Genomic DNA, 24,086 nt, shown 5'->3' with positions numbered 1-24,086 from the left:
CTGGCCAAGGAGTATGAGAGGGAGGCAAGAGATACTCACCCCTAGGAGACTTGGAGGTGTGGAAAGCGATGTCTAGGTCCTGGTCTGTCCGCGGCGTGAAGGAGGAGGCTCCTCGGACCTTAGGGGGCCCTGAGGAGGGGTCTCCTCCCGGGTTTTTGGCATGCCACAGTGGAGAGGAAAATTAGCCGCTTTCGTTTTAAATCTTGAGCTAGATGTAAGGCTTCCAAGTTTTGGAGGAGACACCCTAAAGAAGTGTTCGTAGAGATTTTCAATTGTGAGGTTCCCATTGTTTAACCACCAGAAATGGAAACCGACCTCATGCAGTGGCAAAGCGTCCTTTGCCGCTGCTGGGGACCGGGGGCTCCTGGAGCCACTAACGGAGAATTGAGGAACTTCAAGACGGACGTCTCCGGGTTGAAGGCCTCACTGCGCCACAGGGTGGCTACGTCCTTGGGCGTACGTACGACTCTAGGCCAAGGACATGGAAACGGACGGAGATGGTTAACAAAGGGGAGTACTCACCGAAGAAGAAATTCTCAGAGCGGCACCAGTGGAAAGCTGGAACACTTGTTCGGTGTTCGTGGCTGGTTGGGTTGGGAGCTGGTTCGCTGGGGAGGAGGCTCGTTAGACCCTTAGGGGATGTTGAGGAAGGGTCTCCTCCTGGGTCGGGTTTCTGCACCAACTGTTTTAATTTAAATTAATTTGGCACTAACTGTTTTGATTTAATTTAATGTAACTTAATTTGGGAGAGCTAAGTAATTAAACATGAGGCCAAAGTACATAAGAAAGTGGCAGTCTTTTATTGCAAATATGCATACACTCTCGGACGAGGTTCTCTGGTCCTCAGGTGTGGGGGGCCAGGGAAGTCGCGCCGGCGCTCTCGGGTGATGTTCTCCGGTCCACAAATGCGGGGGCCGAAGAAGTCACCTCCTCTTATGTCTTGACCTTGGCAGTATGCTTTTCCCTTTGCCTAGAACCTCCTTCCTCCTCTTTGTTCCACGATGTGCTTACAGTTTCAGTTTAGATATCACCTTTTACTAGAAGCTCTGGCTCCTCCTTTGAATAAGTAGATGCTTCTGTCATGTTCTTTCAACATGTTTGATGTGCATCACACAGTATTGTTCTGTCTGGTTCACTTATTGCCTCTCTTACATTAGACTGAGAGCTACTACAGCATGAAGACTGTGTCTGGTTCACTCTATTCATTTAGCAGAGTAGCCGATATCTGGTGAGCTATCAGCAAATCTAAATGAATGCACAACTAAAAAATGACAAACACAAACATTCTTGTGAGTTTTTGAATCTGTTGTATAAATTCAAATCAGTTAAAAAACACTTTCTAAGACCCTGCTTTGCGCCTGTAACTTTACTAAGTGCTCTGTAAAGATGAATACATTTTAAGACACAAGTCTTAAGAAGCTTACCATCTGGTGAGGGATTTACAATCTGATTCTGATGATAATCCAGTCTCCTGAACAATTGAACAATTGAAGGAGAGGAATTGGCAAAGATTTGAAGGGTTTATTATTTTCTATAAATCTGGCAGCCTAATAAAGGACAGAGACGTATCAAAAGTTTTTAATCTGAAGTTGCAGGTAAAGAAAGATCGAACACTTAAAAATATAATTTCACACAGCTCCGAGTTTACTAACATAAAGGTTATTGTGGGATCTGTCCTTGTGAAGATATCTTGGCTTCTACACTATCATAAAATTAGAATTTTACTTTCCCTACAAAATCTGTTATCAGTTCTGGTTTCGTTAGTTTTCTGTGTGTGCCAAATTCAATAGAAGCTGTCTTAAGTGTTTTCCTCCTTATTAAACAGTTTTCTAAAATCCATAATTCAGTGAGACAGTAAGTAGTCGCCTTTATTTCTATGTAATTCAGCTCTGCAAAGCCAACTGTGAATTCGGTGGGGGCATTCTTGTGCTAGCCACTTTTTGTTATCAGCTACTCCACACGAAAGAAGATTGTACTTCCCCGCTAAAGGAAGAAACTGAAGGGGAGAATAAAGACCCTGAGTATTTTAAAATACTGGTTTAAATTGCAGCTTGAGCTCTAAAGGTAAAGAGCAGTGTAAGTTCTGGAACAGATACATCGTTTACTTATGTGAGACAAAGGGATTTCATTTTTCTTTTGCTTTAAATGAAATTACCCTTTCTATTTATGTACCTAGCCCAAACATTCACATCTTAAAGAAATTTTCATTCCTTAGCACTCTATTCTTTTATCTTCTCGTCTCTCATATCTTAAGTACATAAGGACATAAGCCTGAACTTTAGTTTCAGCATTTCCAAAATATGTTGCTAGGAAGCTCTTTTGTTTCAAGAGAGACCTTAGGATAAAAAGAGATTTTCTATTTCAGAGGGGTCTTCCAATCGCAATATCTCCAATGCGGCTTCTCCAAAGACATTTAGTCCAAAATGTACGATTGTGATCTGAAGCAGCGATAAAACAAATCACAGAGACAATACGATTTTCCGTGAAGTTTTTATGTTTTTGACATTCTTTGACTGTTAGTCTGTAAATGCATTTTGCTAATGGGGCGGTGAAAAACATCTCACAGGTGATTTTATTTCAAGAGACTTTTATTCCCCACTTGTGTTTGATCAGAATACCTTTTTTTTTTTTTGACAAATAGATTATATGTACATATAGGCTATACTTATTGGAAAAACCAAAACAAAGATAGTAAAACCATCCCAGCAAAATCTACTTTACTCCACTTTCATGCTTTGAAAGAATTGATGCAGGCCAAATCCCATTAAAGTGAATAGAGATTTGAGTTCTGTTGGTATTTGTCAAAACAGATTTGACATATCTCTTTAATTAACCAATCTGGTATCAATAGAATTACTCTCTTTTGGTTCAATTGATAGGAAATTAGTTGCAAATGCTTTTTAGCATTTTGGGTGTTTTCCCCTGGGCTAACCATACTCTTTGGAATTTTTCTTTTAATAGCCTTCAAAAATCTCATTTTCAAGTTACATGGCAAATTCAGATACCACCTACATAAGGATCATGAGAAATGCTCCAAGAAGCAGCATCCAGTTATGCTCATTTTCTACATTTCTGCTTTGGGTAAGCTGAGAAGCTGGTAATATGAAAGAAATGACCACTCTAACTTGACTTCTTATGACAAACTCATAACTAATTACATTTTTGCCAGGGGAAACTAGAGGTTATAATGGTTCAGTGTCTTAAGACTTCAAATTTAACTTTTGAAAGGTGGCTTGATATAGGGGGGTTAGCTAGAGCTGGAATCCAATTTTAGTCTTGATGTTAGATGTGCTATCTTGGTTAAGTAAACTCTCTGAGTCTTCGTTTCTTCATCAGCAGAATGGGTATATAACAATATCTACAATACAGAGTTGTCATGAGATTAATTTTGATGACTTATGGAGAGCACCCAACCCCGCAGCTGGCTCATGGTATGTGATCAATCAATGTGTGCTCCCCCTCTTACCAACTCTTCCCTTACCTTGTCCTTCTTTGTTGAGGTAGGACCATGGAGGTTTTCCAAAGTGTAGAATGAGGATCTTGAGATTTAAAGGACTTCCTGTCCCCAAATGCTTGCCTGGCATATTCTCAGAATTTCCTTACTTTAGAAATTAATTTGTGAGAGGAGAGTTAAGGCTCTATATCTGCTAGTCCTCTGCTCAAAATGTTAAAATGTTAGCTGGCATACTTAAATGGGAACATTCATTAGCTACCCAGGTTTACTCAGCATAGTCCTAGTTTTGTCTCGGTCTGATTATTAATAGCAATGCTTTCACTCTCAAAAGTGTCCTGACTTGGCTGACAAATTATGTGATCACCTGTGTTCCATGACAAGAGACCCTTTATTGTTAACTGCTGTATTTATGACATCTAGCATGATACATGGTTGATGCACACCATACATTTGTTGTATAAATGATGCTATATCTATTTTCTTAATAGTGAATGTAATATTTCTGAATATATTTGTAAAATTGGAACATATTACTTATGGAAAATTTGGAAACTTCCAGAAAGTAAAAGAAGAAGATAAAAAATTACAACATAATTACCAATATTACAAGATAGATTGCCTTATTACATAATTTTTTTGAAAACAGAGGACAATATCTTAACAATACTTGTGATAAGGAGAGGTTGGAATATCAAACGTGTTGGTCAAATTGTCTGTCACGCTCATAGCCTCTTCTGAATGAATAGTCTTAAATTGCTATGTTTTGTACTATGTGACCCTGCCCTACTGGCTGGAGCTGGTTGTATAAGGGGTGAGCAATGATCTAAGAATAGTCAGATCAGAGACTGGCCAGCAGCCCATGATCTGGTGCAAAAGGATGAGCAGGGCTGATCATATTCCCTTTTTTGAAGCTGAACTTGAAAATACAGTTAGCAGTGGGATCTGAAACAGAAGGAATCTATAACGAGAAGCTATGAGGTAAGGTAGGACCATGAGGGGTCACAACAGGCTGAAGTAATGAAAAAGTAAAAGCTATGAGAGAGCAGAATCTTTGAAGTTGAGGAAAGCTACACAGAATGGGGGGAAAGAATAAACCAATTGGTATAGAGGGGCAGCACAGCGAGGAGCAGAGACATTGTCAGAGAGAGACTGTGAAGGCTCTGAGCAAGACAGGGAGATAAAGAGCAGCTTGTTCTTAACCTGTCTTGGTTCCTAGACATTTCTCTGGCCTTGAACCCAGTTCATGAGTATCTTTATGATAACTCACTCATTATTAGGATAGATGTTTTCCCTCTCTATTCTTGGAGCTATCCATAGTCCTAGTGCTGACAGTTGGTCTTCTTCCCAGTGTTTCCCCTGAAGTGAGTCTCCTGACCTTTGCAATCCAAAGAATCTGGAACAACTGGCCAAATACAACAATGAGATGTATGCTGACTGTGGGGGACCTTGCAGGATTAGGATTTCCTGGTTAGATTATAAAGACGTAGGAGATCTCAGAGATCCCGAGTGAAGGAATAACCACAAGATCTCTTGAGAACCTGAAAGCTGTCAGACAGCTAATCTGCCCATTTTCCCTTCCTTCTTGGATCACATGGTGTCTCATCTTTGCCACTCTCTGCATATCTTCTTTGTTCTTTCCCATACCAGCTTCTTTCGAAGGCTCTCAGTTTCTGCTCCTTCATGACCCTGGATTGCATGTGACTTTGAGTTGTTGTGGTGTCGACTGGTGCTTAATCTCTGTGGCTTTTGAGATCTAGTGTCCAGCACTACTTGACTAGCTACAATTGGTATATCTTTTATATTAACTTCTCGAGAGAGTGGATCAGATGCATCTCCAGTCAGCTAATGAATTGATTGCATTTGAGTCAGATGTTCTTCTGATCCAATGATCTGTGGCAAAGGTATGTAACTCACATGATCACCCTGCTCCCTCAGTTGGGGCTATGGATATTGATTCTCTGATTACCAGAGAAGGGGAAGGGCAAATTGAGTAACATTGATGTTACACCTTGGTGTCGCCCTGCTATTTAATCCTGATCTTTATTCCTAGTGCAAACTCAGCAGTTGAACTGCTCAGCAAGTTTCAGACCCTAGCTGTGTCATGACTCCTAATATTTAGGGAGAGTTCCTTACTTCTACCATTGCCCTGGCTCACCTTGCAGGTTTTTTCCCCTTCTCTGTTCTTGGAGCTGTCCACAGGCCTAGTGCTGACAGTTTGCCTTCTTCCCAGTTTTGCCCCTGGGGTCAGTTCGTGAACCCACACTTCTGGTAGCCAATCTTCATTCTTCCTCAGAACTGGCAGTGCTATAAATGCTCACTCTGAAGGTGCAGAGAAAAGGCTGTGCTCCACATAGACTGGAATAAAGAAATAGCTGAAAAAATTACACAGTCTTGAATACTGACAGATTCAGCACTACTTGCCTGAGGGCGCCAATTGTGTAAATTCTTCCCATAGCAATGTGACAATCTCTTAGCAACTCTGAGCTTCTCTAGTTTCAGTTTAACAGCAACAGGGCAGCAGACCACAGGGGAACTCATTTCATCCCATAGAGTGTGTTCACCAAAGCCACTTTGGCTTAGCTGTCTGTCTGAATCAGCATATCCTGATGAAGGGCAATTTGGCCTTCTTTTCAAAATGTCTCAGTGGGAGTGACAGAGAGATGTGAGGACTTGCAGCCTTTGGGAATTGTCCACTTGGCCAGCTGAGGCTCTGGGCTACACTCTGTCCACAGAGGCCCCTGTCATTTGTTGCAACTGCTCTTCCAGGTCTGGATCTTGTTCATTCCTTCTCAGGGAGGGAGAACCTCATATTCCTCACCTCTGCGATGCTTTGCACTTGAATTCTATGCCATTTTCATCTGACACCACAGATTCTGTGGCTGTCGTCCTCTCAAGACTGTGTGGCCAGAATAGATTATATCTGACAAGTTGAAAGCCCCATAGAGCCATCTCCATGAAGGAGGAAAAAAAGTCAGACCAAAAATCGAAGGCTTATCGTGTGGGTGTGGGGTCTATTTTGCTTAGAGAACAAAAGGAAAGCAATGAACTTGGAAGAGAGGAAAAATGTGGGGGTGTGTGTACATGAATGTGTTTTTCATTGCTTTGTCTCAAGTGGCTATGCACTTGGTCTTTTGAACAAGTTGTTGACTTGCATACTTTCCCATTCCTCGAGTAGTATTAGAAAATAACTAGCAACCACAGGAATTCTATAATGAGTTTTTGAAGCCAGATCTTCTTAGTACATGGGCTACTGCAAGGGAGTAAGTGAGACACTTTGTGAAACTTTGTAACTCTTTCAAGCAACAGAGGGACCATTTAGTAAATTAGTCCTTGAAATGGTACTCAGAGAAGTTGTTAGCTAGGGTGAAATTACCAAAATCGTTCCCTGGTGACCTGAAAGAACCAGTGAGTTCTTAAAGTATTCTTAGAGTTTCCTACGTGCAAAAACAAATATGACTCCTCTAATATGAATTCTACAGCATGTATTGTGTAGGGGTAAGAGGCAGGCAAGCTTCTTGATCACACGAAGGGCTTTTGATTGTGGAGCATTGCAGCAGCAATGATGATTCTAATGAAGTTCTGAGAGCTATTTCTTTCTACAGAGCTCAGTGAGAATTTTTTTTTAAAGTTTTAAAAAATATTTTTAGACTGAGTCTTGGTCTGTCACCCAGGCTGGAGTGCAGTGGCACAATCTCTGCTCACTGCAACCTCTGCCTCCTGGGTTCAAGTGATTCTTATGCCTCAGCCTCCCGAGTAGCTGGGATTACAGGCATGTGCCACCACGCCCAACTAATTTTTGTAGTTTTATTAGAGACAGATTTCACCATGTTGGCCAGGCTGGTCTCAAACTCCTGACCTCAAGTGATTCACCCACCTCGGCCTCCCAAAGTGCTAGGATTACGGGAATGAGCCACCACACCCAGCCTAGTGAGGAACAATTGAGATTACCTATGCAGTTAGCCAAATAGAGTCATGTTCAGCAAAAGCTGAACTGGGGTACTAGCAGTGTAGACACCAAATCTTTTCCTAAAAAAGAAGATTTCTTTAATAGAAAATAATTTCTTTAAGTCACCACTTGGAGAATTAATAGAAAGATTTTAATTTCTAGGTTCGCGCAAAGGTAACTAGAAAGTCATTAGTGAGCTATGACCATAGCTCATAATTTTTTGATTCCTCTATTGCAGAAATTAAGTATTTATCTGGAGAAGAGACTGCTAGATACCTACTCAATACTGACTATCACCTTTTTTCTTGTATACAATGTTGATTTTATTGGAGAAGTAGTTTGCTTACCTGAAATATACTAGATTTCCCAGGATTCCTAGAAGATGAGAGGTACATTAGACTAAATCCTAGCCAATGAGATGCAAACAGAAGTTATTGGATGTGTCTTCTGGTAATGCTCCTTAAAAATAGGCAATGACTCAGCCAGCATGCTCCTTTTGTTCCTTGTGTTTTCCCTTCTTCCTACCAGGAATGAGAAAATGCTGTTTGGAGTTCTAGTAGCCACTTTGTATGTATGAGGCAGCCTTGAGGAAAGAAGTCACAACTCAAAGATGGCAGAGAAGAGGGATGGAAAGTCTACGATGAGGTTGCGGAGCCCCCGTACCACACCTAGTGTGTTTAAGCCCTATTTTCAGGTCTCTGCTCTTCACAATTGAGCACATTTTCTAACTGATACAATATGCAGGGCTGGAATCCCACATGTTTTACTCTTAAATAGAAGTTATTCTGTTCACACAACAGGAACATCAGTAGGGAATAAGATTCTAAAATCCAGCCAGCCTATCCATATGGATGGGCACCATATGGCCTTTCTTTGCTGCCAAGGCCAGTCTAACAGACACAGGGAAGAATGTCAAGTGCAAAGTCAATAATGACATTCTAGAATGCATGAAATGGAGACATCCTGAATAACCTTGAGATACTATAGAAGTATTGATTCTGAAGTGTTTAAAAGAAAAATACCTTATAGTGTGTACTGACCATATTTTATGAAGTCCATAAAGCAACTATTTTATCTTTAAACCATCATATTGGTCAGCTGCTTTAATTACTGTTGCCTGCATTATTCATCAGATCAACTATGTAGAAGATCACTTTGGTTACATTATGTCCATTTTTATCCTTAATCCATGTTGATTTTACAGGTACATACTTAGAGCTGCATGGGAACTTCAGTACATTCTCTCTCCATTTTCTATCTCCCAACATAACAAAAATCCATCCCAACATGTATTTGCTCTCATATTCTGCTTCCAGCAGGTCCGCGTTGCATAATAGTGGCCCCCACTTATTTGATATAGAAGGCACTGCACTCTATGAGTTGGGTATTGTTATCCTTGTCTCACAGATGAGGAAATTGGGGTTGCGAGAATTTTCAAAATTTACCAAAGATCATGGTAGAGCTGGGATCAAAATCCAGAACTGTGTAACCAAAATCCATTGTTTTAACCACTCTTTATTCATTCAACAGGTATTGAGCTTTCACTGTGTGCTAGATAGTATTTCAGGCCTTAGGGATGAAAAAGTGAACAAAAATTACAAACATTCCCTGCTGTCCTGAAGATGATGTTTCTTTCTCTCTCTCTTTTTAAATGTTAGGCTTGTGACTGTAGTCTTAGCTACTTGGGAACCAAAGGCAGTAGGATGGCTTAAACCCAGGAGATCAAGGCTGTAGTGAGCTATGATTGCACCACTGCACTCCAGCCTGGTTGACAGAGTAAGACCCCATCTCTAAAAAATAATGATAGTAATAATAATAATAATTTAATGGGGAAGATAGGCAATAAACATACTAAGTTATGTGCTGTAAGTAAATTATGTGTGATAGGTAAGAAGACGATGGAGCAGGGTAAGATACAGTGAGCACATGGTGAGGACAGCCAGGGACAAGGTTGTGTATTCAGTAGGGAGGTTAGGGAAGGCCTCTCTGATGAGGTGGCACCTGAGCAAAACTTTGAAGGATGTGATGGTATGAGCCAGGTGGATATTTGCTGAGAGGAGAACATTTGAGGCCAAAGAAACAGCTGGTGCAAAGGCCCTAGGCTGAGAGCACACTAGCATGTTTGAGAGACAGTGAGGAGATTGGAGTGGAGTGAAGGGGTGGGAATGGATAGTAACTGGAAAAGAGATTTGAGAGGAAACAGAAGGCCAGATTATATAGGGTCTTGTAGACAACTGTGAAGACTTCGGTTTTTGGTTTGAGAGAAATAGGGGCCATTTGAGCTGAGAAGTGATGTGATCTGACTTAACGTTTCAGAGGACCACTCCGGCTGATGTGTGGAGAACAGACTGAAGGGAGGTATAGATGCGGGGCGTCCAGTGAGGACTGAACACAGTTAGGCTGCAACTGTGTTCTGCTTCACAGTTGGTTAGAGAACACTGTCAGAAAAGGGACTTCTGTCCTTCTCGTCCTTTTAATGTGTTTTGATTAAGGGGGTAAATAACAAAACGGTAAAGGTAATAGCAGACAATGGCTTCAGCACATGGAAGTGGGTCAGGGCCTGGGGAAGCTGGTGGTGGTGGAGGAGCAGAAATCTCAGCTGCCTCCTCCATTCTTCTTTTCTCTCTTAGGGAAATGTACAGGCAGAGGCAGGCACTGTCAGGATGGACGTCTCCAGAAAGCCTATAAGAGAAACTTTCCCGGGACCAAAGTTTTGAGCATTTATTTTTCTTCATTAATTCAATGAATATTTATGCAGCCATTGTGTAGCTTACATTAGTGGGGGAAACTGACAATAAACATTAGGCGTGATAAATATGCAAATTATACAATGTGTTAGGATGAAACCCGAGTTGTAGAAAAATGTAAGACAAGGTAGGTGGGAGTTCCCTGGGCGGGGAAGGGGTAGGTTGCTGTATAAATGGGGTGGTCAGGGTAGGCTTCATTGAGAAGGTATTCTGGTTTGGTGGCCAACAGGACTTGATAATGTCACACCGTCATTGACTAGAGACACTGTGCCATCACCTTTTCTTTTATATTGTGCCCCCTGCTGGTAAGGAAGGTAAGTCGGCTGACATCTCTTCCTTCTCTCCCGCTGAGTGGAGAGGGCTGCTGCTGCTGAGCTCAGTTTATGTTCTTCCCTGTCAGAGTCTGAATCCTGTTGACTCCTTAGAGCCTTGGAGGACGATAAAGATTAGCTCCTTCTCACAAAATGTGAGCAGCTCCTGCTCTAGCTGAACTGGTTTTCTGGGGAAGCTGTGACTTCTTGTCATTTATAGATATTGTTACAGGATCATTGTGGGGACCCCTGAGATTGGGTTAGCATTGCCTGCGTCTATATGATACAATATGGGTAACGAAAACATTCATCAATTAATTTTTTCTTCTTGCTTTCCCCTCTGTTTATAAATTCCTGATAATGGAGCATTTGAGCACATTGTCAAATAGTTCTTTAAATTTGGTCTCAAGGCGATGAGGGTTGAATCAGCTCTGTGATGGTCTTTACTGCCTAACTAGTCATTTTCTGTTTAAATGAAGCGATTTCATAATTTTGAACAAATTGACAGTGTCAACTCTAGATAATATTTCCAAGAATCACCTGATGTAAGCATTATCTAGAAAAGTCTAATTCAGCACTTTTCAAAGTGTATTCCATGGAACATGTTGGTGTTTGGTGTTCTCAAAAAAAAAAAAAAAAAAAAAAAGATTCAGTGGTCAAATAAGTTTTGGAAGTACTGCATGCAGCAGCTCTGTCCTGGAGATTCTTGATTCACATTGGTTTTTTAATAGCTTTGAGAACTTTTCAATAAATGAACTTACTTTGTTTAATTTGGTGTTTCCCAAACTTATTTGATTATCTATTTGCCATATAACCATCAATTAAATCCTATGGGACTACCAGTTTACAAAATGTGCTCTGAGAAAAGCTAATGTGGCTGAAGTTAAATTTCTTAGAAAAATAAAACAGAATTGCTTATTAATGGGATTCAACCAATGTTTATTGAATGAATGAACACTGAAGTTCATTTAATGCTGACTTGAATGTTAAATGTTGAAATGTGTAACCTGAGGGTGAGTTACACTTTTGAACTTATTTTTGTTCCTGATGTTTATTGTGATTACAGTGCTAAAAGTTTCTATATCGTTTTCTGAATCTGAACATTAGGAATCTCACATTGATTTTATTTTGAATTTGTTATATAGTCATAAAATAGACAGGGTCTCAATAGTCATCAACTTCCTAAAGCTACGTAAGGCAAGGGACTATTGGCATTTAAACAAACCAAAGATATAGCTTCTAATTTGTGACCCTGCTCTAATTGTCCCAAGTAACTGCTGTGATAAAATTTATTTCCTCAAATAAAAACAAAAGAGATCAGGCTTAAATATTGATAATTTGTTCTAGAATTAGAGGGTTTCTTACCGTGGCCCACAACACGACAATATTTTTGAGACTTAAGATGAATATTCTTAGTTTTCTAAACACTTCCAAGATTTTGAGGTACAAATCATAAGGATGCCTGAGATGGCAATTGATTTTCGCAGTGCTCAATTGTCAAAATTAGTTTAAACTTCACTTTTTTAACCTCTGCCTCTTAAGCCAATTCTCCATTGCTTATGCAAAATGAAATTAAAATATATGCTTCTTTTGCTGAAATGCCCTTAGAAGATTTCTCTGGAAAATTTCTTTTTCATAAATGATCATATCTTTAAAGTCTTCTGCTACAGTGGACATTCTATTTCCTCTCATTCCATATTGAGTAGGAAGTCAGGGGACAATTGAGTCTTTGTAATCTTGAACCAAAAATTTTACTTTTTAGTAAAGGATAACATTTTTCATTCTTTGTTACATTGTCTAATGTCTCAACTCAATAAGTTTGACTTATTTGAACAATTTTTTTTGTTAAATGATAATCACTTTTTCCCTTCAACAAAGAAACAGGACCAATTTTGCCCTGGAAAAGAAGTGGTGTATTGCAGTGATTCCTTCATAATTTTTGTGAAAGATGTTGGAGTGCTCACTATGGTGTGTTCTGTGCACCATATATTTTGATGCTTCTCCTTGTGATTCCGTCCCTGTGGGAGGATGATATATTTCTTTCCTGTTGAGCTTAGGCTTGGCCCATGTGACTTGCTTTGACCAATAAAATAAGAACAGAGGTGATATGTGGCACTTCCAACATAAGCTTATAGAGCCATCTCATGGTTTGCCGTATGCTTTTTTCCCTCCCTGCTATGGAAACCTGTTTTGTTCGAGTTAAAGGTTGTTTCATCATTCTAGATCTTACAGTGAAGCTGATGGGCAGCAGATCCACAGCCAAGGAACAATTGATACTTCTACAAGGAAGAGAAAAACCCTTGTTGTTGAGAGATTCAGATTATTTGTTCTTGTTCATAACCCATTCTATCTTGATGAATACAATCACCCTCCTCATCGGAATATTTCTAACTTTCCTTTTTAAAAAACTTGATATAAAAGCAAACAATTCAAACTATCATCTATCAGTTAATCAATATTAAATGAATAGAATAAATTTTCAACAAATTGATACAAAGCTAACTTTCAACATCAACAAACAATAAAATCTTTAACCACTGTAACATAGCTAATAACTGCTATCTCGTTTTAAGTAATGAAGCAAATAAAAATATAGGCAATGCTGCTGTTTAATGGACTGATTACAATGATTCTTGAATGTGAACATGGTATTTTTAATCTAAACCTTTTTTATTCAGACCTTAATAACTGTCTTTGTGAGTTGCAATTTAGTCTCTCAAAAGCACCAAAAGAAAAAGCAAAATTAAATTTTTAGTAACTTGTGTTTACATACAAATGATTATTTGAGGCAGTGGTAGTTAGTGCAATAAGCCCCTAGAATATCATTTTACAGATGCACCTATTTTTCTCAGGTGAGAGTAGACTTCCTTGGTGTTAGGGCAGTGCTGATTCTGACTAATTATTTAATTCATAAATAACTGTCAATAATTATTATTTCTGTAGATTTTCCCCCATGAAAAGTGAAAGGAGCACTTGAGGAAGTTTTTAGATGAATATGAGAGATGCCATTCTTGAGAGCTTTTAGGACTTGCAATTCTTAGGAGAAATATATATATACATGTTTTGAATTTGTAAAGTACATGAAAATACTGAGATTATTTTATTTTGATAAAGAATTTTAGAGTTTGGGTCACTGATAAATATTAATCTTGGAAACTGAATAGCACAATTAATTCTGTTGGAACTGGCTCACAAACAGGTAAGGAGGAAACAGGTTAACTTTCTTCATTTCTGGACATAAGCAATTCTCTTTCAATTTCTTGAAAAATGCTAATCTGTTCCAATGGGAAGAATATGATTTGAAAAATGCCCTTCAAGCAATTGATATTAATCTTGTTTGAGAAGAGTATGATTTTATTGTCAGAAGCTTTAGAAAAAAATAAATCTTAAGTACATTTCCCCATCTATAACCCAACTTGGCTTATTTCCCCTCGATAGTTTTCCTGAAAAAAGGCAAGAAACTTAGAATGCTATAATTTTTCTCGGAAGAAAATGCCATCTTCTATATATTGTTCTCATGTTTTAGCTCTACTGTGTTATTAGATTACCTTTCAAAATTAGTCACTGTGGTTATTATTTTATGGAGCCTCTATTTATTCAGATTTGCAAATAAAAATAGATTTTTTCCCCCACAGTTGCTTCTTGTATCCCACTCCATTGTTGCTTTTCTGCTTTTTGCTCAAATTCAGTTTTTTGTGATTCTTTCATAGTGTGGTAGGGCAGGGGACTTGTCTATAAATCACAAATTTCCTTATTCTTTATATGCCTAAAAATGTCTTTTTTTTTTTTTACTCTCACCTTTTGAATATTAGTTTCACAGGGTAGAGAATTCTAGGTTGACAGTTATTTTACTGAGCACATTTAAAATAATTTTGCTTTGTCTTCTGACAGGTGTTTCTGCTGATTACAAGTCTGCTGTTGGTCTGATTGTAGTTTATTTGTAGGTAAACAGTCATTTCTCCCAGGTAGTTTTAAAAATTGTCTTTACTTTTGTTTCTCTACAGTTTCACTATGATGCATATTTTTAAAAAAAGTTCTGCTAAGAACTCACTATGCCCTTTAAAATCTAACGATTTATGCCTTTATTAATTTCAGGAAACATTTCATTGTCATCTCTTTGAATATTGTCTCTTTCTAAAGACATTATCTCTCTTTACAAAACCCTATTATATGTATGCTAAAGCTTCTTATTCTATCCTTTCTGTTTCTTAACTATTTTCTTCCCCAAATTTTTGGTGATTGCCTTATCTCTTTACCTTCTGGATCACTAATTTCCTTTTCTGTTATGTCTAGTGTATAGTTTAAGTCATCAATAGATTATTTGAATGACCATGGTTTTTGTCGTAATCTGATTGAGCTGCTGTAAGACAATATCATAAACTGGGTGGTTTCTAAACAACAGAAATTTGTTTCTTACACTTCTGGAGACTGAGATGTTTAAGATCAAGCAGGAGGCAGATTTAGTGACTGGTGAGGACTCAATGCCTAGTTCAAAGACTGCTACCTTTTTGCTGTGTCCCCACATGGCCGAAGGGGCAAGGGAGCTTTCTCAGATCTGTTTTATAAGGAACTAATCCCATTCATGGGGGCAGAGCCTCATGACCTAATCACTTCCCAAATGCTCTACCCCTAATACTATCACCTTGGAGGTTGGGATTTCAACGTTGGATTTTGCGGAGACATAGCAGTCTTCATTTCTAAAAATTTTGTTTTGTTTAGCTTTTTCTTTCTCGAATCTGCCTCTTCTTTTTCCAAAGCACCTTGGTCTCGTCTTATTAATACTTTTTCTTTATTTATCTTGTGGGACATTATTAATGTACTTATTTTCAAGATTTCATTTTAGATTGTTCAATTATCTTAATTTTTCCCAGCTATAAATTCCCCCTTTATCATGCTTGCTTTCTCAGGGCTTTGAGTTTCCCTGTGTGTTTTACAATTTTGGATTATGAGCTCATCGTCAGTTGGCTTTGTCTACTTGGGAAGCCTTGTTTGTGCCTTGAATTGAAGAGGCACCTCTATTAGGGACTGTTGCCTAAGTCCTTGCTAGGGCTCTGTGTTTTTCCATGGCTCTGAATCTGTTGTAATGTTAGTTTCTTGGCTACAAATATTCTCATGCCACTTAAGTAATGTTAATTCAGGTCACACATTCAATACTTTTAGTTAAGAAAAATGTGAAAGTAAGCCATAAAGTTGCTCTTGAGAGTGTTTGGCACTAATGAGAACTTTAAAATTTCTATCTGGAAGGAGGGTAGAGCCTGTTAAAGAATCTGTCTTAAAGTTGTACCTGCAATTTGTATAGTAAACATAGTACTTTTACTATATTTGCATGTTTATTTGGAATAGCTTGGAGATAGGCTGATGGAAATATGATATGGTCTTTAAATTGTGGTTAACAGTAATAACAGTGTTTTTACTTAGAATATGTGTTTATTTGGAGTATATTGAGAAGTGCTGACAGAAATAATGGTGGGTGAAAATCATCTCAAGCCTCCTCTTGTGGTTGGAGCTAAATATGCAGTCTGGAATAATATATAAAGGTACTGATCAGCCACAGTGCCTCTCTGAAGAGGCGGGGGAGGGGAACTCTTGATTAATATATCTTTTAACACCTATGCATCTGGATTAAATTTAAAATGTGTTAAATAATGTTTAGGTTTATTTTGAATTACATGACAGTTGACCTAATCAAGTGTGGGATATTGGATTGCTTAAGATTTCAGAAAATAAACTAAAATCAATCAAAACATTTACGTTTCTCAATTTAATTTGATATGACCCTGAGCTTTTGCCTCATATAATACCAAGAAGAGGAAATTTAAATTAAAAACAAAAGAAGATCTTTATTAACTTGGACAGAAAGAGCTTTGATTATAGTCTTTCTTTCTCCAATCAGTGAGATGTCTAACAGCGAACCTTAGGGACTCCAGAGTTGCAACAAATTAAGAGAAGAATGCTGCTGTTCCTGTGACAGTGTTTGGAGAGTGTAAAACAATACTAGGTCCAGGAGGGCTTTGTCTTGAATGTAAGACCTGAAGTTCAAGGAGGTTAAAAATGAAGAAACAATGGGATATCCAGATTGTTGGTTTAATAATTAAATAGCACAAGAATAAAAATAAGTAGCCTGGATTGAGTTTGGGAGAGAGGAGGCACAGTATTTGATCCCACTCTGAAGTTTTTGGAAGTAAGATAGAATAGGTTCTTTTCCTTTTCCTTTTCCTTTTTTCTTTTTTGGTAGAAAGGATATATTACTAGAAGAGGGATGGGAGTGGGGGCAGCATCTCACTTTGGTTATATGTATTTCCAAGGTCTTTGGACATAGACAGCATGACTTCCAGGTTTACTCTGTCAGTTCGAGGTGGGTGATGGTAAGAAGTTGCTTAAATTCTCTATGCATTATTTTCCTTAATTGCAAAATTGGGAAATTTGAGTTGTTATAGGAAGCAAATAGTCTTTGTAGAGTGTTGTGCTGCCTCATAGGAGTCTATGGTGTTCCTAAGGGAAATTGGTGCTGAAAAATAGGGATTTTAAGTTATAAGAGGTTCTCAGGAATGCTTCCCTTACATATAATTGAAATACCTTTTATATGCGTATGTGAATTTATCTAGGGGATTAAAGGAGTGACAGGAGCCATAGCTTTCTTTGGATTTTCAAAATTATTCAAAATCACCAAAAGGGATTTATCCTAAAATTTCTACAAGGGGACAGGACAGTCCTAATTTGTATACAAAATATATTGGAGTTGATGTAGTTCTCATTTCAATAAGGTGAGTATTTGAGCACATTGGAACATCAGTACAGGTGAGAGAGAGATATGTTCCCATGGCAACAAGAGTCCTTATAAGTAGGTTCAGAAATACACACCTATAAGGGCTTTCCTTGCGACCACATTTGAATTAATCTTTAGGAACTTCTGAATTTGTTGGGTGGATTAGATTGTAGCTGTGGTCCTCCTAATTCTTTAGGTATTTAGAGGTTGAACCAAGGAAAGAACTATTGCATCTTATTTCTACTTTGATTTTGCTGTAACTCCATGTCCCTGGTCAAGACATTTAATTATCTACTCCTATGTATATCTTTCACTGAAGCATGTGGTTCTCCATGATTTATTAGCTTTGTTGTATCACAAAGACTTGTAGTTTGATTCACAAGTGTAATGGTTATTTAGGTTATACCAGTTTCTTCTAATCTGCCAATTACTTTTCATTTGTTCTTTGAAAAATTCAAAATTAGTGAGGGACATTCTCTGGGTAATGCTTACATTTTCCAGTCAGACATGAAATGTCAGCTGAGATTTAGAGATTACTTATAAAAAGGTGGTAAAGTACCTTTGAGTGGACCAGCAGAATTCTAGTGCAAGGCAAACACAGGTTCGAGGTGGAGGAGTCAGTGGTCTTAGTTGGGGTGGTTTCATCCTATTCTCCTTAGCCAGATATGTTGCTCTCTGCTTCCTGGCATTGACTCTGTGCACCTGTCAAAATGACTGCTTCACATTCCTCTGCCGATGTGTGCCTATTTCTACCTCTAATTTTGCTCATACTGCATTGTTTTACTTCATGGGATGACTCTTTATGTTTATCTCCTTATTCTACCCATTTTAAAAGTCTTTCCTTAGAAACTTTTCACTGACTAATTCTGCCTCTAGTGATCCCTCACATATTATATGTATAATCCTTCATCTTGTCTTCCTCTTTGAATTATAAGCAACTCAAGGGTGGGATAGTGGCAGAGACTGACTAACTGTTCAAATCCATTCCTCTTTTTGGGCATATAGTCAGACCATGTCCTCAGATTGCTTTGCCTTGCAGTTAGATGTGACCATGAGGCTGAGTTCTAACTGAAGCAATATAAGCAGAGGTGATGAACACTACTTTCAGGTCTGACATAAAATATCCTACACATGGTCCTCTATGTTCTTTTCCTATATACTGGCTGAATGTAGAGGATTGAGGGATTTAGGGGAGGGCAAATCTGGGATGGAAGGGGCTTAGGTCTCTGAAGTATTATAGGAAAATATTCCACCAACAAGGAATAACTACATTATGCTGTTAGAGGATAAGCAACCAACTTACCAACTTACCACGTATTAAGCCTCCAGGGTCTTAGGGCTTCTCAGGGTAGTAGCTAGTGTTACTTTAACAAATATAGAGGTGAATTATATTATATTTGTTTCCTTCACAGTACCTAGAATAATGTAGACAGAGGTTCCATCAATGCTGGCTGCCTCCTCCAAAATGTCAATGTACTGACTGTCACCTTCCAGAGCAAAGAGAAGTAGGATGATGTTCTGCTCAGGTCTGGAGAGTGGGAAGCAGGACAAAGAAGAAATGTTAGCAGTGGATGGCCCAGTGTGAAGGTACATAGGGTAGATAAGGCACATACATTTGGTCTTCTACCCTGGTCAATGGCATCAAATAAACAAACAGTATTGTTATTGATTATTATATTAAGTAAATATCAGGAAAGGTATTGATATTGATTATTACATTAGATAAATGTGCAGAGTAGTGGTGTTATTGATTTTTATATTCAACAAATATAAGGATGGACAAAACTCACACCCCAGCCGACACATCTTAAAATGACTTAAGGTTTTGAGCACAATTCTGGGACAGGGACTTATTTTATGATTAATGTTTTAGAATATCTAAGAACTTTTCTCATCGAATTCCCATTAAGAAGAAAAGCAACTAGGGACACATATGCATCTGTCTATAAAAAGCCTTGGAGCTGGCAGCATCATTGTCGGCAACAAAGACCCATGGGATCTATCAAATACCAAATGTTGAACAGAGCCCCTTTAAGATATGGGGCCAATGAAATAAATCAAACTGAGAGATGGAACACATTTGCAAAAAGCAGGAAAATTTTAATTATGTGTAAAATGTAAACAAGGTGATATAGTTTGACTGTGTCACCACCCAAAATCTCATCTTGAATTGTAGTCCCCATACGTAATACCCATAATCCCCACATATGAAGGGAGAGACCAGGTGAAAGTAATTGAATCATGGGGGCAGTTTCTCCCATGCCGTTCTCATGATAGTGAGTGAATTCTCATGAGATCTGATGGTTTTATGTGCTTGGTAGTTCCTCGAGTTCATTCTCCTTCCTGCGGCCTTGTGAAGAAGATGCCTTGCTTCCCCTTTGCCTTCTGCCATGATTGTAAGTTTCCTGAGGCCTCCCCAGCCATGCAAAACTATAAGTCAATTGAACCTCTTTCCTTTCTAAATTACCCAGTCTCAGGCAGTTCTTTATAGCAGTGTGAGAAGAGACTGATTCACAAGATTTTCTATGATTAGAGGCCCACAGTTTTGTATCTTTGAGGTGGAGAAATGGTAGCTACATAGGGTAGGTGAAGCAATCCCTCATTTACACATGCTGTGGGTAAAGGGCAAAAAAATCAAGTTATCCAGTTCGGGACTGTGGGACAGGAATACGTAGTTGTTACTGAAGCTTGCTTTTTTTTTAAAAAAAAATTCAAGTAATAATAAAATTCTTGATTTTAACCAATATATTCTTCAAAGTTAGATTAAAACAACCTAGAGAAGGATTGATAATAGGATAAGAAAAGGGTTCAAAATAGTCTTTGTGGAAAGGCATTTCCTCCTGGTGGGAAGGATGAAGGAAGAGTTAGAGATGAAGAGTCCATGGAGAGGTGGAATCCCAATGTACACATTCAGAAAAATCTGAGAAATGTGTTATGCAGGGAAGGAGGCGCAAAAGAAAGTTCATATACACAACATATGCAAGCAGTGAAGACACCATTGAGGCTGTTGCTGTTGTCTTGCCTAGACAACTTCCCCTTTTTGATTGACTTGTTTCATTCAGATCTCAGCTTAGATTTTTTGCTGACTACCCCATGTAATGTTGCTCCGTCAGTCATTGTCTTCACCTTGTGATGGTGAATTTTCTTCATAGAATTTACTGTGTTAAAGTTTTCTAAGTCATTCATGTGTTTGCAGTCCATCTTCCATGGCAACAGGGATCTCATCTGGCTTGCTCATCACCGTACTCTGAGCACCCAGACTAGGACCTGGCACAGAGGAGGCATTCAATAAATGTCTTCATCAGTTCAGGCTGCTGTAACAAGTCATCATAGACTGGGTGGCTTAAACAACAGACCTTTATTTCTCACAGTTCTTGGAGTTGGGAAGTTCAAGGTCTAGGTGCTGGAAGATTTGGTGTCTGCTGAGAGCTACTTCCTGGTTCAGAGAGGGCTTCTCATTATATTCTCACATGATGGAAAGATGACAAGCTGGCTCTCTGGAATCACTTTTGTAGGTGCACTCCTCCTATTTATGAGGGCTCCACCCTCATGACCAAGTGACCTCCACAGGCCCCATCTCTGATGCCTTCACATTGGGGGTCAGGATTACAACATATGAATTTTTGGGAATCACAAACATTAAGTTCATTTAAACACATATCTATAGAATGGATGAGCCAGATACCTGTCCTTTGTAGTAGAGAAGTTGCCTCTGAATCAAAATCAGGTGAAGGAGAAGCTTAAGAAATACCTAAAAACTTTCTTTGACTAAGGGAAGGGCTATCAGCACATATTATTTAGTTATCCTGCTTCAAGTGCAAAAACATTGAAGAGAAGTTAAGCTGACAACCTGTTATAAACAACAGCCACGGTCTTCTGACTCTGAAATTCTTGCTTATTTTGCTGCCCATTTTATACATTTCTCTCTTCAGTGTTTGGGAGGAGTAATATTTAGGAGGAAAACAAGTTGTTTGGCCACTTGGATAAAGCCATTGGCCACCTCAGCAAATCCTCTGCTTTGGCTGTGGGCACTCTGACCTGAATGAGTAGCAGGTGGTGAATTAACGGTGTGATTTGCATTTTTGAGGGCATGTGTGTGCAGAGTCTTGCTTATACTTGTCTGGAGCTCTTTATATTAAAATGTGTTTATATTTAAGGAAATAGAAAAGGAATTATTGGCCTGCTTTTGTCATGGTTGTACTATAATCCACCATGAGAAATCATAATATAATTTCATTTTTCCCTTGGTTTAATGCTGTTAAAGAAGCCAGCTCTCAGTCTGAGGAAACAAATCTACTTTTAAGCATACCTGCATGCAAATGGGCTGTGGAGGTGGTTTATCCTTTTACATAATAAGTTAGAGAGTTCTCTTTTTCAGTGGAATAGATGTATAGATTAATAAACCCCGACTAGGCACACGGATACGTGGAATCAATGTAAGCCTGGTTAGAGATGACAAAGAGCTTCACGCTCGAGTGCTTTGCAGCCTAATTCAATAAAACAAAATGAAAGGCAAATGCTTGAGGAGTTGAAGAGAGGATCTTTATGAAAATATTAAAACCTCTGTACAAAGAAAGTCATATTCTTTTTTGAGCTTGCTCCCAATATTGCAATGTAATATATGGGCCTCTTTAGGGGGAAAAATTTAAAGGCGCTTTGTGATTTTCTTTAACAAAGCAACAAAAAGGAACCATTTTGAATGTAGAAGCCTACACTTTGGTCTTTAACTGGAAAGTAAAATGCTGAGATAAAACTAGATTTTTTTCCCCCATCAATTTGCAAAACTTAAGTCTGAATCTAAACTGAAACAGCGACAGCGTGAAAAGCTATTCACGGGTCTGCAGCCATCTCTGATTCTATCAATTTGTTTTCCAGTCTTTGTTGTGATTCCGTGTTTCTCATGGATCTCTAGAGACAGCTTCCGGCTTGAGGAGAGAATATCAATAGCCCGCATGTTCCTCTAGGAGGCTTCCCTGCGACAATCACGATGCTTCCACAGATCAGATCTTCTCTTTCTTTAATGATGGGGTGTTAAAACAACAAAAATTATTCATTTTGGGAAACATGAAAATCAACAAAGCAATAATGTCTGAGTGAGAATATAATTTTGCTTCCTCTTTGTACAATAAGCTCAAAGGCAAAAAGTAAGAATCAATTGGTCTCTTTTCTGGGATTTCATAAATCCATAATTATATCACATGCATTTAAAAATGAAGCAAAGAGCTTAATAAATTTGGACAGAACTTTCACACTGCAATGAAATAAGTACTGGACTTTCTGAGTCTGGAAGGCCTGGTTTTTGGCTGAGTCCCATCAGGTGACAAGTGGGTCATCTCCGATAAAACCCCTAATTCCTCTGAACTCTATATTTCACATCCATAAAATGGAAATAACAATATCTGCTGTTTTAATCTCACAGGACTGATGAAATATAACATGTCATGTATGCAAGTATCTAGAAAACGTTCGAAGCATGTGTGAATACAATATGCTGTCAAATTATTAGAGAAGTTACACTTTTCTTTAATATTCATACCATTCTCTAGGAACTTGTCCTGTCCAGAAAATCCTACAACGTTTAAGAGAAGAATTGCTGCTTTCAGTTGTATATTTTGTATTTTAAAATATATGTGTTTATATATATGTAAATATTTATATTTTTCTGCCTTTTTCCCTCTTCTCCCTCTTCCCAAACCCCTTAGTTCTTCCCGATTATCCTTGAACATTCAATTCAGTGTTATCTCCTTTAAGAAACTTGCCCCGTGCCCGAGGCCGGATTGGTCCATACTACTGTGCTTTAAAAAAAAATTTGAGTTTATCTTCAGGTACCTTTTCAACATATCTTATGTTTATTTTTCTGTCTCCTTTGCTAGATTGTGAGTATCTTGAGAGGGGACTTTCTTTCTTAATCATGTTTGAATTCCCACGGCCTAGACAGTGTTGGCCACATTGTAGGCACTCAGAAAATTTTGTTACATTACTAATCACTGTTCTTATCAAAAAATATAAAAGTGTAAATGTTTCCATTCCAACGTGAGGGGCAGGGACTGGCTAGATTTATGTGTTGCTATAAGAAATTGGGTTTTCCTTTAGAAATTGTGGTAGACAGAATGGTTTCTCCAAGATGTCTTATACTGGAATCTGTGACTGTATTATGTAACATGACAAAAGGAACTCTACAGATGTATTTAAGGTTACAGATCTTAAAATAGAGAGATCATCCTGGATTATCTGGTTGGGCACAACCTAATCACATAAGCCCTCAGAAACAGATCGCTTTCTCTGGCTGGAAGCAGAAGAGATGCGGCAGCAGAAGCACTGAGGTTCAAAGTGTGAGAAGGACTTGATGTGTTGTTGCCAGCCATGAGAAGTAGGGGGCTATGTATGCAGGATGGAGAGGGACCTCAAGGAGCTGAGAGGGGTTCCTGGCTGACAGTTAGTAAGGAAGCAGGAACATCAACCCTACATCTGCCAGGAACCAAATTCTACTAACAATGTGAACAGGCTTGAAAGCAGATTCTTCTCCCGAGGCTCTAAGTAAGCGCTCCAGTTGGCTGACAACTTGACTTCAGCCTTAGGAGACGCATAGCCAAAAAAACAGTCTAGTCAACCTGGACTTCTATCTACAGAACAGTGAGATAATACACTTGGGTTGTTACATACCATTACGTTTATGGTAATTGGTTGCCGCAGCAATAGAATACAGATACATAAATTAATTTACTAGTTCCAAAAGACTAGTTTTTAGAAACTTATAAAAGGTGGAATAGGCTGGGTGCAGTGGCTCACGTCTGTAATTCCAGCACTTTGGGAGGCCAAGGGGCAGATCACTTGAGCCCAGGAGTTCGAAACCAACCTGGCT

The 24,086-nt window shown here is 38.7% G+C and overlaps 1 long non-coding RNA gene across 1 annotated transcript in view; it reads left to right on the top strand.

The window, feature by feature from the left end:
* The first annotated feature begins 11,122 nt into the window (after window positions 1-11,122).
* Window positions 11,123-24,086, top strand: part of LOC103876000 — a 113,144-nt gene continuing 100,180 nt past the window's right edge. The window contains exon 1 of the long non-coding RNA XR_004176171.1: window positions 11,123-18,811. This is a non-coding gene — a long non-coding RNA (uncharacterized LOC103876000). The remainder of the gene's footprint in view (window positions 18,812-24,086) is intronic.

The sequence above is a fragment of the Papio anubis genome, chromosome 9 (assembly GCF_008728515.1).
Source record: "Papio anubis isolate 15944 chromosome 9, Panubis1.0, whole genome shotgun sequence".
NCBI classification, from domain to species: Eukaryota; Metazoa; Chordata; class Mammalia; order Primates; family Cercopithecidae; genus Papio; species Papio anubis.
The sequence above is the reverse complement of the archived record's forward strand: the minus strand, read 5'-3'. Positions and strand labels throughout refer to the sequence as shown.